Source organism: Magnolia sinica, chromosome 3 (genome assembly GCF_029962835.1).
Source record: "Magnolia sinica isolate HGM2019 chromosome 3, MsV1, whole genome shotgun sequence".
NCBI classification, from domain to species: domain Eukaryota; kingdom Viridiplantae; phylum Streptophyta; class Magnoliopsida; order Magnoliales; family Magnoliaceae; genus Magnolia; species Magnolia sinica.
The window spans coordinates 104,925,087-104,935,359 of NC_080575.1; the positions used below are offsets into that span (position 1 = coordinate 104,925,087).

The 10,273-nt window shown below is 37.7% G+C and overlaps 1 long non-coding RNA gene across 1 annotated transcript; it reads left to right on the forward strand.

Annotated features, from left to right (window-relative positions):
• The first annotated feature begins 5,038 nt into the window (after positions 1-5,038).
• On the forward strand, positions 5,039-6,257 carry LOC131238674 (uncharacterized). Its single transcript, XR_009168013.1, has 3 exons — positions 5,039-5,053; positions 5,714-6,028; positions 6,106-6,257. It is a non-coding gene; the product is annotated as an uncharacterized LOC131238674 (long non-coding RNA).
• Positions 6,258-10,273: the final 4,016 nt, after the last annotated feature.

Genomic DNA, 10,273 nt, shown 5'->3' on the forward strand with positions numbered 1-10,273 from the left:
ATGATGATATTGAGATTCTCCACAATGGAAGCAGGTTCATGTGCATATATACTAAGAAAACAGAGGCTATAAGGTGCTGTGGGGCCTGCATCAACTTTGCATCCGATCCACCCCATCCGAAATCGGATTGCGTACTGAGTTACGCAGTACACTCTTTTCGTACTTAGTAAACTCTGTTGGGCCCACCGTGAATGTATTTGGTCTATCCATGATATCGATCCGTTTTTCCATATTATTTTAGGGGTTGAGACCAAAATTTAAGCGTACCTAAAGATCAAGTAGACCATACCATATGAAACAGCTGGAATAATGACTTCCACTGTTGAAACCTTTCCAAGGCCCACAATGATGTTTATTTCTCATCCAAACTGTTCATAAGATCACACGGACATGGGTGAAGGGAAAAAACAAATACAAGCTTGATCCAAAACTTTTGTGGCCCCCAAGAAATTTTCAACAGTAAATGTTCAATTGACAATGTTTCCTATGGTGTGATACTGTGATCCAATTGAGGTTTAGATATGTTTTGTTTTTAGGCTCAAGTCCTAAAATTATCTGTTAAAATGGATGGACGGAGTTGATAAAATACATAAATCACAGTGGACTCAGTACACAATCCTCTTCCACCCCATCCATTCGATGCACCCTTCGATTTTAGGCCATGGGACCGAAATCAGAAAGTTCAAAAAATCAGGTAGGCCACACCACAAGGAACCATTCATAGCGGTTGTTGTACAAATAAAGTCTTCCCCGTGACGCAAGGGATAAATGTGATGAGGTCAATCACCATCTTACACAAGGGGGATAACTACTTCGAATCTGCTAAGCTTCTCCGCACTTTTCATGTAAACTTCTCGAATGCATGAGGAAAAATAAAAATTAAAAATAATTCTAGAAAGTTGAAATAAATGAGTCTACAACCTTTTAAACAAGGAAATCAAAACTTAGAAGAAGTTTAGGAATTAAATTATAATTAAAACTTTCTAAAATTCTTAACTTGCTATAAAAAGTAAATTTTCTATTTATAATGTCTTATATGGCTCAACCATATTATTCTTCAAACTTTACTAAACATTTTTTATGTTGTGCAACAACTCAAGCCCAACAAATGAAGAGTTATAATCAAACTAAAACTTATTATTTATAATAAAAACGAAATTAAACATGGAATTCGAATGTCGATATGATGGAATCTCGCAAATTCGGTGTGGGCTATGCTGGGTTGGTTGGCGAAAGTAGCTCATCCTACTCCAAAATCATATATGGTACGTTGAATAATTCATTCCGATTTGCGAAATATGCCTATTTTAATATTCCAACGGTCTTGATAATTTCTGCGTTCAATAGAGCCTTCTCTGGTCCACCTTAGACAAGGAAGTGTCTGCGACGGAAGCGGATTTCCTGCGAAAGACTTTCGCAGGAAGTTCCTGCGCTGGGAACCCAGGTGGGGCCCCTGTGATGTTTGTGAGAAATCCTACCCGTCCATCCGTTTTGTGAGTTCATTTTAGTGCATGATGACAAAAATGAACCCTTTCCAGAGCTCAGGTGGGCCGAAAACGTGATAATTGAACGTCCACAGTTGAAATATTCGTGGGCCACAGAAGTTTTGAATCATGCTAATATTTGTGATTTCAGTTCATCCAGTAGGAATGAAGTTATTAACGGTATGGATGGCATGTAAACATCACTGTCGAACCCAGGTAGGCTTCAACGGTAGGAATTTCCCTAACCACATTTTCCTTTAGTACGGCCCACTTGAGCTTTAGATACGGTTCATTTTTGGCATCATGTCCTGAAATGAACTCACAAAACGGATGCAAGGGGTGGATTTCTCACAAACATCACAGTGGGCCCCACCTGGGTTCCCAGCGCAGGAACTTCCTGCGAAAGGCTTTCGCAGGAAATCCGTGTCCGTCTGCGACCCACTCTACATCACCCCACGGGCGGGGTTAGGACGCAATCCGCGTCCGGGCAGTTATATTTCATTAGCTGAGAAACTGATAAATGTTACGGTAGAGACAGCTCTACCATAATATGGTAGATCTCTCTCCACCTTATGCACGGCAAGGAAGGGTATAAATCTGAAATTTTCAGTGAAAGGATAAAACACAGATCCGTTCATCCGTCAGATTGATTTCCTTAAAACAGATTGGAGGAAGCAAGAGTGGTCCACATTAGTCATTTAGAAAATACAAAAACATTACTGCTTTCCAAGGATCATATATACATTGTAGGTTCTGATACATGGACGGTCCTGATTAAGTATGTTCTCATTCAACATGTACATTCAAAAGGAAGTCTACCGTATGCCATTAAACCGCATCAAATGTTACTTTTAAGGGCAACATCACCTGTCCCACCACCTAACCGGGAGCGGATTGGATACTCAACGCTTCAGTGGCCAAATGGCCAATGAAGTGACGTGGCAAAATGGCATTGGTGGATACCAATCGCTGCTTCTTTTTTAAAAAAAAAAATCTGTATTCCTTTCATTAAAAGAAAGCAAAAGCATCATGTACATTCGGGCACCCCAAAGCGAAAAACAGGAGCCTATCATGAAAGAAACAAAAACTACACAAAGAAAGCAAAACCTTTACAATGTCTTGACCAAACCAAGGCTAACCTTATCAAGAAAGATAGAAACGAAAAGAGCACAAAGATACCAATCGCTGCTTCTTTCTAATAAATGCTCTTCGGATAGAGATCTGTTAATGGATGTTTTTCCGTTTAGGCCGTGAACACAATCGGATGTTTTTCCTGCACTGGAACTTAGGTAGGGCCCACTGTGATGTTTATGAGAAATTCTACCTGTCCATTCATTTTTTGAGCTCAATTTAGGACATGAAGCCAAAAATGAACCATTTCGAGAGCTCAAGTGGGCCAAAAACGTGATAATTGAAAGTCCACAATTGAAATATTCATGGGCTATAGAAGTTTTGAGTCATGCTAATATTTGTGATTTCAGTTCATCCCAGTAGGAATGAATTTATTAACAGTATGGATGGCTTGTAAACATCATTGTCGAACCCAGGTAGATTTTAATGGTAGGAATTTCCTTAACCACATTTTCCTTTAGTACAGCCCACTTAAGCTTTGGATACGGTTCATTTTTAGCATCATATCCTGCAATGAACTCAACAAACGGATTAAAGGGGAGGATTTCTCACAAACATCACAGTAGTCCCCACCTGTGTTCCCAGCGCATCCACGTCCCAAAAAAACGTATGTGGAGTTGTACGTGGCTAAGGGAGCGAATTGTGTATGGAGTAAACTCTGTGGGGTCTACTACTGTGATTTATATATTTTATCTCGTCTGTCCATCCATTTTATAAGATAATTTTAGGGCCTTAACTCAAAACCTAAGCATATAAAACGCTAAAATCGACCACACCAAAGGAAACAGTGTGAATTGAATTTATACTGTTGAAAAATTCTTGGGGGCGACAGAAGTTTTGGATCAAGATTATATTTATTTTTAACCTTCATCCGTGTTTTTTGATCCTTTGAACAGTTTGGATGAAAAATAAACATCATTGTGGGGCCTTGAAAGGTTTCAACGGTAGAAATCATTATTTCCACTGTTTGCTGTGGTATGATCCACTTGAGATTTTTATAAGCTTCAATTTTGGGTTCAACGGTTAAAATTAGATGGAAAAACAAATGGAAGGTGTGGATAAATCACATAAATTCACAATAGGCCCAACTAAATTTTCCCAGTATCACAATCCGATTTAGTCGCCGAGTGGGTGCACGGCGGAAACGGAGAAAGATCCATTAACGGATTTAACGGAGTAGCATTTATACCAAGGAAACATACCATCGGCATCCAACCAATGGAGTTTTGCCACATCAGCCTATTGGCTACTGAAGCGTTCAGTATCCAATCCGCTCCCCACCTAATCCGCGTCCATTTGTCCGAACAAGCAGTTGAACACGACTCCATTGCATAATAGGAAAGACCTAATGCAAATGAGATCAGACCAAGCAAACGGATTGGTTGTGTGGGGCCACCGGAAATGTTACATAGTCTCTGGTACAAATACATTCCTAGCCTGGTTGGATCAAAATAAGTTGGATCCCAAATTGATGATAACTTTTGACCCGGATATGATTACAGTGTGCATAACCTATCAATATTTATTGAAACGACCCATCTGGGGTGAACTGAAACACAAAGTGGGTTGTGTCTATCTGTTTTGTCAGAGAACATGTACTTTTAGCTCAAAAATAATTTTATGAAAAAAATTACTATTTTTACTACTTTTAATTTTTTTATTTTTTTATTTTTAGAGTTTTATATTTTCTTCTTTTTTTAAAATAACATATAATTATGCTAAGACTCTTCTAATAAAAGTTTATTTGAAATTTTTATTTTTTAGATTTTAGAAGAATTTTATTAAAATTAGAATTTTTATTAAATTTAGAATTTTGATAATTTGGATAATTAAGTAGTTATTCACAGCGGAAGATGGTGATCGACCTCATCATCCCATCCCTATGTCAAAATGTCTCTGACACGAGTCCGGATCCTCTGTCATCAGGTCAACAAAGAATTCCTGATACCCAAATTCTCATTGGTCCACGTCACCACTCACTAAATAAATAAAAAAATTAAAATACAGCTTCGGACGCCAAACCATTAGGGTAACAGGAATTCTCTGTTGACCTGATAAGAGAGGATCCCGACTCTCCCTGTTTGCCCTGTCTTGATTGGTCCACATCACCACTCTCTAAAAAAAAAAATTTAAAAGAAAACTACGGACTCCAAACCGTTATAAAAAAAAATGAAGGAAAAAAAAAAAAATCAGAAAAAGAAAACGGGAAGGGAGGGTAAAGAAAAGGAAGAAGAGGAAGAGAGTCTATCTCCTATCTCTCTCTCTCCTCTCACTCTCACTCTTCCTATCTATCTCTCTCATATATTCTTTTCAAGCATTAAGGTTTTGATCTTCTTCTTTTTTTCCTCTTCTTTCTTGAAGCTGTTCGAGTGATATGCAGAGATTGGGTGAATCGCTCTTGTAAATTGCGGAAAAGACTCTCAACTCTACATCTATCAGTAATATCTATGTGCTTTTACATTGGAGGGATAGTGAGCCATTCAATCTCTTATATTTCAAATCCAAAACATCCAGATTGCATGTTTGGACGTGGGTTAATAAATATGTATATAAGGTGTGAGGATTTGGCACATGCCCGCAAGCTATTCGACATTATGCCTGACAGGAACATTGTCTCTTTAACTGCATTTTTTTATTTCTATTTTTTAAATATAATCTTCCTACTTGTGATTGGGTTTTAAGAGGTCTTAGTTTGGATATATTCTATTAATGATCTCCCAGATAAGATAACATTTGATTAGTCCCCTGCAAATAGGGCCACTGCAGGTCTGTGATGAAATAATAAAATATATAGCAACTGTCCACGTTCAGTGAGAGGAAAAAGAAATTGGATACAATATTCCAATCTGGGGGCTTGTGGGGCCTGTTAAACCAAATGTTCTGGATCACTGAGCCGCAGGCCTCTCTTGTTCAAACTGAGTATACTGTGCCTATCCTCAATCTGGGGTTCCTGTAATTTCTCTGTCCTCCAACATAGCAAAACACGCTGTCATTGCTTATCTTTTTTCTTTGCATCATTAGAGAAGCACTAATGATGTACTGACCTTATTTTTTAGAATAAGTCATGTTGTCTTCCTTTTCCATGATACTATGTACAGGGCAAGTACACACTTAAGATGAAGTTGTTGCGTGGGAACGGGAACCAAATGACTTGTATCACCTTCGATTTCTCAATTGGGTTCAGATCACCCATCAGCGAGAGTTAAGGTCGAGGCATGGATGGGGGACAGCTCTTGTCTACATCTCGTGTAAGTTTCGAATTTGTATCACTACGTGGATAGTTAATTTCACTCGAATATTGTGATCGTTCTAGCAGAACTCTGTATGTATGCTCATTCTCCTTTGGATTGTGAAAACACAAGCAAATGCTATATCCACCTACTTAGATGATATTACATTGTTCATATTTAGAAGTTATTGGATTTGTTTGGATGCACTATCATTTTGAATTGCAATTGTTAGTCTAATAAAGTGGGTTAAAAAAAAAAAGTTCAAATCATGAACTTCTCTAGCATTTATATTTGGGGATCATTGCTCGAGATTTCAATTAGTAATTTGATGTGGGATGTGAAACGAAATGCAACTGCGAATTGAGGGCTACTTCCTGTTATGATTACTAGGAAACATCATTCATTTATGTTATTTCCTCATTTAACAAACTGTTCAGAATTCAATTTGCTCATGCATCCAAGCACAACCTTTGTGTATGCTTTGGTGGTTTTTCAAACACAATGTGATGGGGATACTGTTGTCAGGACCATTTTAGTTCTGCTAAAGCCCACATGCATAGTGGCATATGCCAAAGAATGTGCGTATGTGGTACATCTGAGTTGTGAATGAGGTAGGCCCCACCATTGAGATGACCTAGGAGAAAAAATATAAATCTCTGTAGACCATTAGGGTACTTCATTGATGTGAACAGTGGGAAAATTCTTTTTAAAATAACCTGTTGCCATTGTACATGTGTGGCTCACCTAACGAGATGAGCGGCCAGACTTCTGCACATTGGGTTTTTTCCATACAATTATCTAGTGAATGGGATGCGTACTTGAATTGAGGTATTGCATTAAATTGCAACACTTCTGGCCAGGCATCATACAATTATCTACTGCTATTTTTGTCATTTGGCCTACATTCATCTAACATCTCGAGTAGAGAAGAGGTACTTGAAATATTTCAAACCATGGGAGATGTTTACAAATATTCCCTTTTATTACAGTAAATTAGCATTTCCACACCAAGAATTGAGGTTTGGACAAATTGAGGATCCTGTTTCCTTTTATGTGGGCCTGGTGACCACTTACCACCATTTGGATGGACATGTAATCATATGCATCATTTAATAATTAATGCTCAACGTAAACATAAAAAATCAGGGTAATAAACATGTATGTTGAATCTACACCACTTGATTTTTATTTTTTATTTTGCCTAATTGCCTATTATTCACATACAAGTACCTCTTGGTCTAAGCCATGTTCACAGCGTATATTAGAATCTTTTGAAAAGCAGTAGAATTTAAACTTTTGAAGTCTATAATTCTGCATAACCGTCTACCTATATCTACCACACCCCTCTAATGAACACTAATTCTTCCTTAATCTAATTCTCATGTAAGTTAAGTAATGGATCATATGATCTTAATTGTTGAAATTACCATTAAGTATGATAAAAATAATTTAACTGTAAAATAAAAGATCAATGGTTGAAAACACTCATACAACTATTTTAAATATTTTGAGTATTAGTACCAATAAAAACAACTTGATGAATGGCCTGATCTACCAGATTTTAACAAAAAGAGTTTCCCCATCTAACTATGTACATAACTACCACATTGGCATCATGGAGTCAACAATAACTGAGCCTTCTTTCTTGGTCATATTCAGCAGTAGTTGAGTCATGGTTTAGACCATGGTTAGACCCTAAGCTAATGTAAGATTGGTAAGCCTCCAAGTGCAAAGTTTGCATGGTAACTCACTGACATTTGTAACATCCCGGATTTTTGCCAATTTGGAGTTAGATGTCCTTAGGCAATGGGTCGATTATAACACCTTATTGACTTCTAAAAAACTCAATCCCAAAGTTTAAAATCCCTTTTCAACTCATTCCCTTCAAAATCTCACCTTTCACCACCTTATTCTTCAAAATTTTCTAAGTACTTTCATATTAGAGACAAATCCTAAAGTTTAAATGATGAAGAACAATATTTAAACTAAAATTTACTATAAATAGTAAATATATAAATAAAATGAGTTTTTGACCATTAACCTTATGTAATCTCATAGAATAAATACGTTATTTGGATAGATCAGCTTCTCTTACCCCAAATCATATATCGCACGTCGAATAACTCATTCCAGTTTATAAAATACGCCCGTTTCAAAAACATTGGGTGGCCGGTACTCTAGCCGACCGCGGCGCACCGCGCCCGGCTGATTGCGGCCCCACCGCGCTGACCGCAACGCGCCGCCGGTGCACCGAAAATCGGTGGACCCTCGTTGTATATTTTTTACACTTTTCGACCGACTTTAAAAAGTTATATATCCCTCATTATAATTCCGATTTAGGTGATTCAAAAGTCAGATTTAAGCTTGATAAGTCTAGTTTCATATAAAAATAAGTAAAAAAATATAATAAAAATTTTAATATAGTTAAATATAGGTCATTGTGACAACTATCTGAAAATCATTAGTTTGGACAGTTGCTGCTTCTAGAATTTTTAGAATTTTTCTACAATACGAAATCTAATGAAACTTGGTGGAGACGAAGTGAACTTAATGACGAACTACTAGAAAAATAATTAAAATAATATACTAACTAAAAGTGCCAAAAAGGGGCATAGAACTGCCCTATGACCTTATTCTGTCGTAATTATGGCGAAATTTGGTTAAGTACTAAACTAAACAATCAATGGATTTGGCTTGAACCACTTTCTATACAAACTAAAAGACTCAAAACCATTAAAATCACTAACCCAACATTACTTGAAAACCTAGGATCAGTCTCAAAACCCAGTTACTCTCGAGAGCACATTGAAACTCCGTATCGGACCTGGACCGTGCGTCGAAATTCCAATTACCGGGAAACTATAAGGTTATGACCGCCTTACTGGGCTTGGCAACCTTCGCGGGAATCGAGCCCGAATAGTATCCAGAAACGCACAACTTGAGCCTGGATCGAAGTGTGTGAGAAACGCGAATATCTTTAGAAGATGAACTCAAACTTAAATGAATTGGGTCATTCGCTTGCAGATCAAATTAAGGTTTCAGACCATCGGATTCTGACCCAAATACACCCATGGATCAAGGAAATTTTCCTACACCTATTGGTATACTTGTGGCCCTGATCGAGTAACGATGACCGTCGATCTGATACGAGTCCTTTACAGCCGATATGTTTGTCAGATCGCACCATAAACACAGTCCTAGTGTAGATCCATCATCAGGGAACTTGCCCTGTGTCGTATGTGAGTTGTAGACCTCCCTATGGACCCTGTTTGTCAAAAATAGTTGCCCTTTGGATACAAACCAGGTATACCATGGCCCTGGGGCCATTTGTATCGCTTTTGAGCCTATATAAGGCCCTTAAACCCACATCTCTCTCTCCCATACGAATTTCTCCAAACCCTAGGAGAGAGAAGAGAGAAAAGGAGAGAGAAGAGTGAGGAGAAGAGAGGGAGATTGAGAGATCGTTGCCAGGATCCTTTCCCACGACTCCACACGCCGAATCGTCACCACACCATCGCTATACCGTCGATTCCAACTTCGATTTGGGTAAGAAATCCTAACCCTAATCTTGATTTAGGAATCTAAATAGAGTAATCGACGTAATAGCTAACCTGTTTCATGATTTAGGTACCTGTTATTCTCTAGACGGGCGCGTACGATTCGAACCCAGTTCGAAACGAGTTAACCGACGAAAGGTGCGGACTATAAACATTTAGGTTATGGTTTTCGAGGCTTTCAATGTCAGTTAATGATTTATAACTGACTTGATTGCTATCACATATGCTTAGATGCGATGTTTTTCGTGTATTACACATATATATGAACTATGTTAAATATAGTGCATTCCAAGTGTTTGTTGAAATGTTTGAATGAATATAGAATTATGATTTGTGCTTGCCATGATTATTGATTGAGAATACATGATTGTTGTATGTGTGGTAACTCCTTTGTGAAAGGATTTGCTATAATATATGTTGTAACTGATATATTACATGTATGTTGATATGTGTAATCTAAGTGTTTGATATAATGCCTGAATGAGAAAATGTTTGTTGAAATGTATTTAATAAGGGTGTTGAGATAGGATTCTCAATTACCTTGTCCATAGTTACAGTTTCCTTCATGTAACCTATCTTACTACTACGTGCTATATGGATGAAATGCTTATGTATGACAACATGTGTACTATGTGTTTGTTAAAAATGCTCAAACGAGATTTATATTTGAATTGGTTGTCACATGCTGTTTGACTATCACATATAAATGCCCATTGTGTTTGAATATGACTGGGACTACCGTGTAGTCTAGGCAATCGGTAATGATTCCTGAATTAGTGGCTGAGGTTGTTTGCTACACAAGACACGTTCGACGAATCTGAGTCGTACGGTGATTATCAACAGTGGTTAGGTCACGAGGAGTGCGTATGCG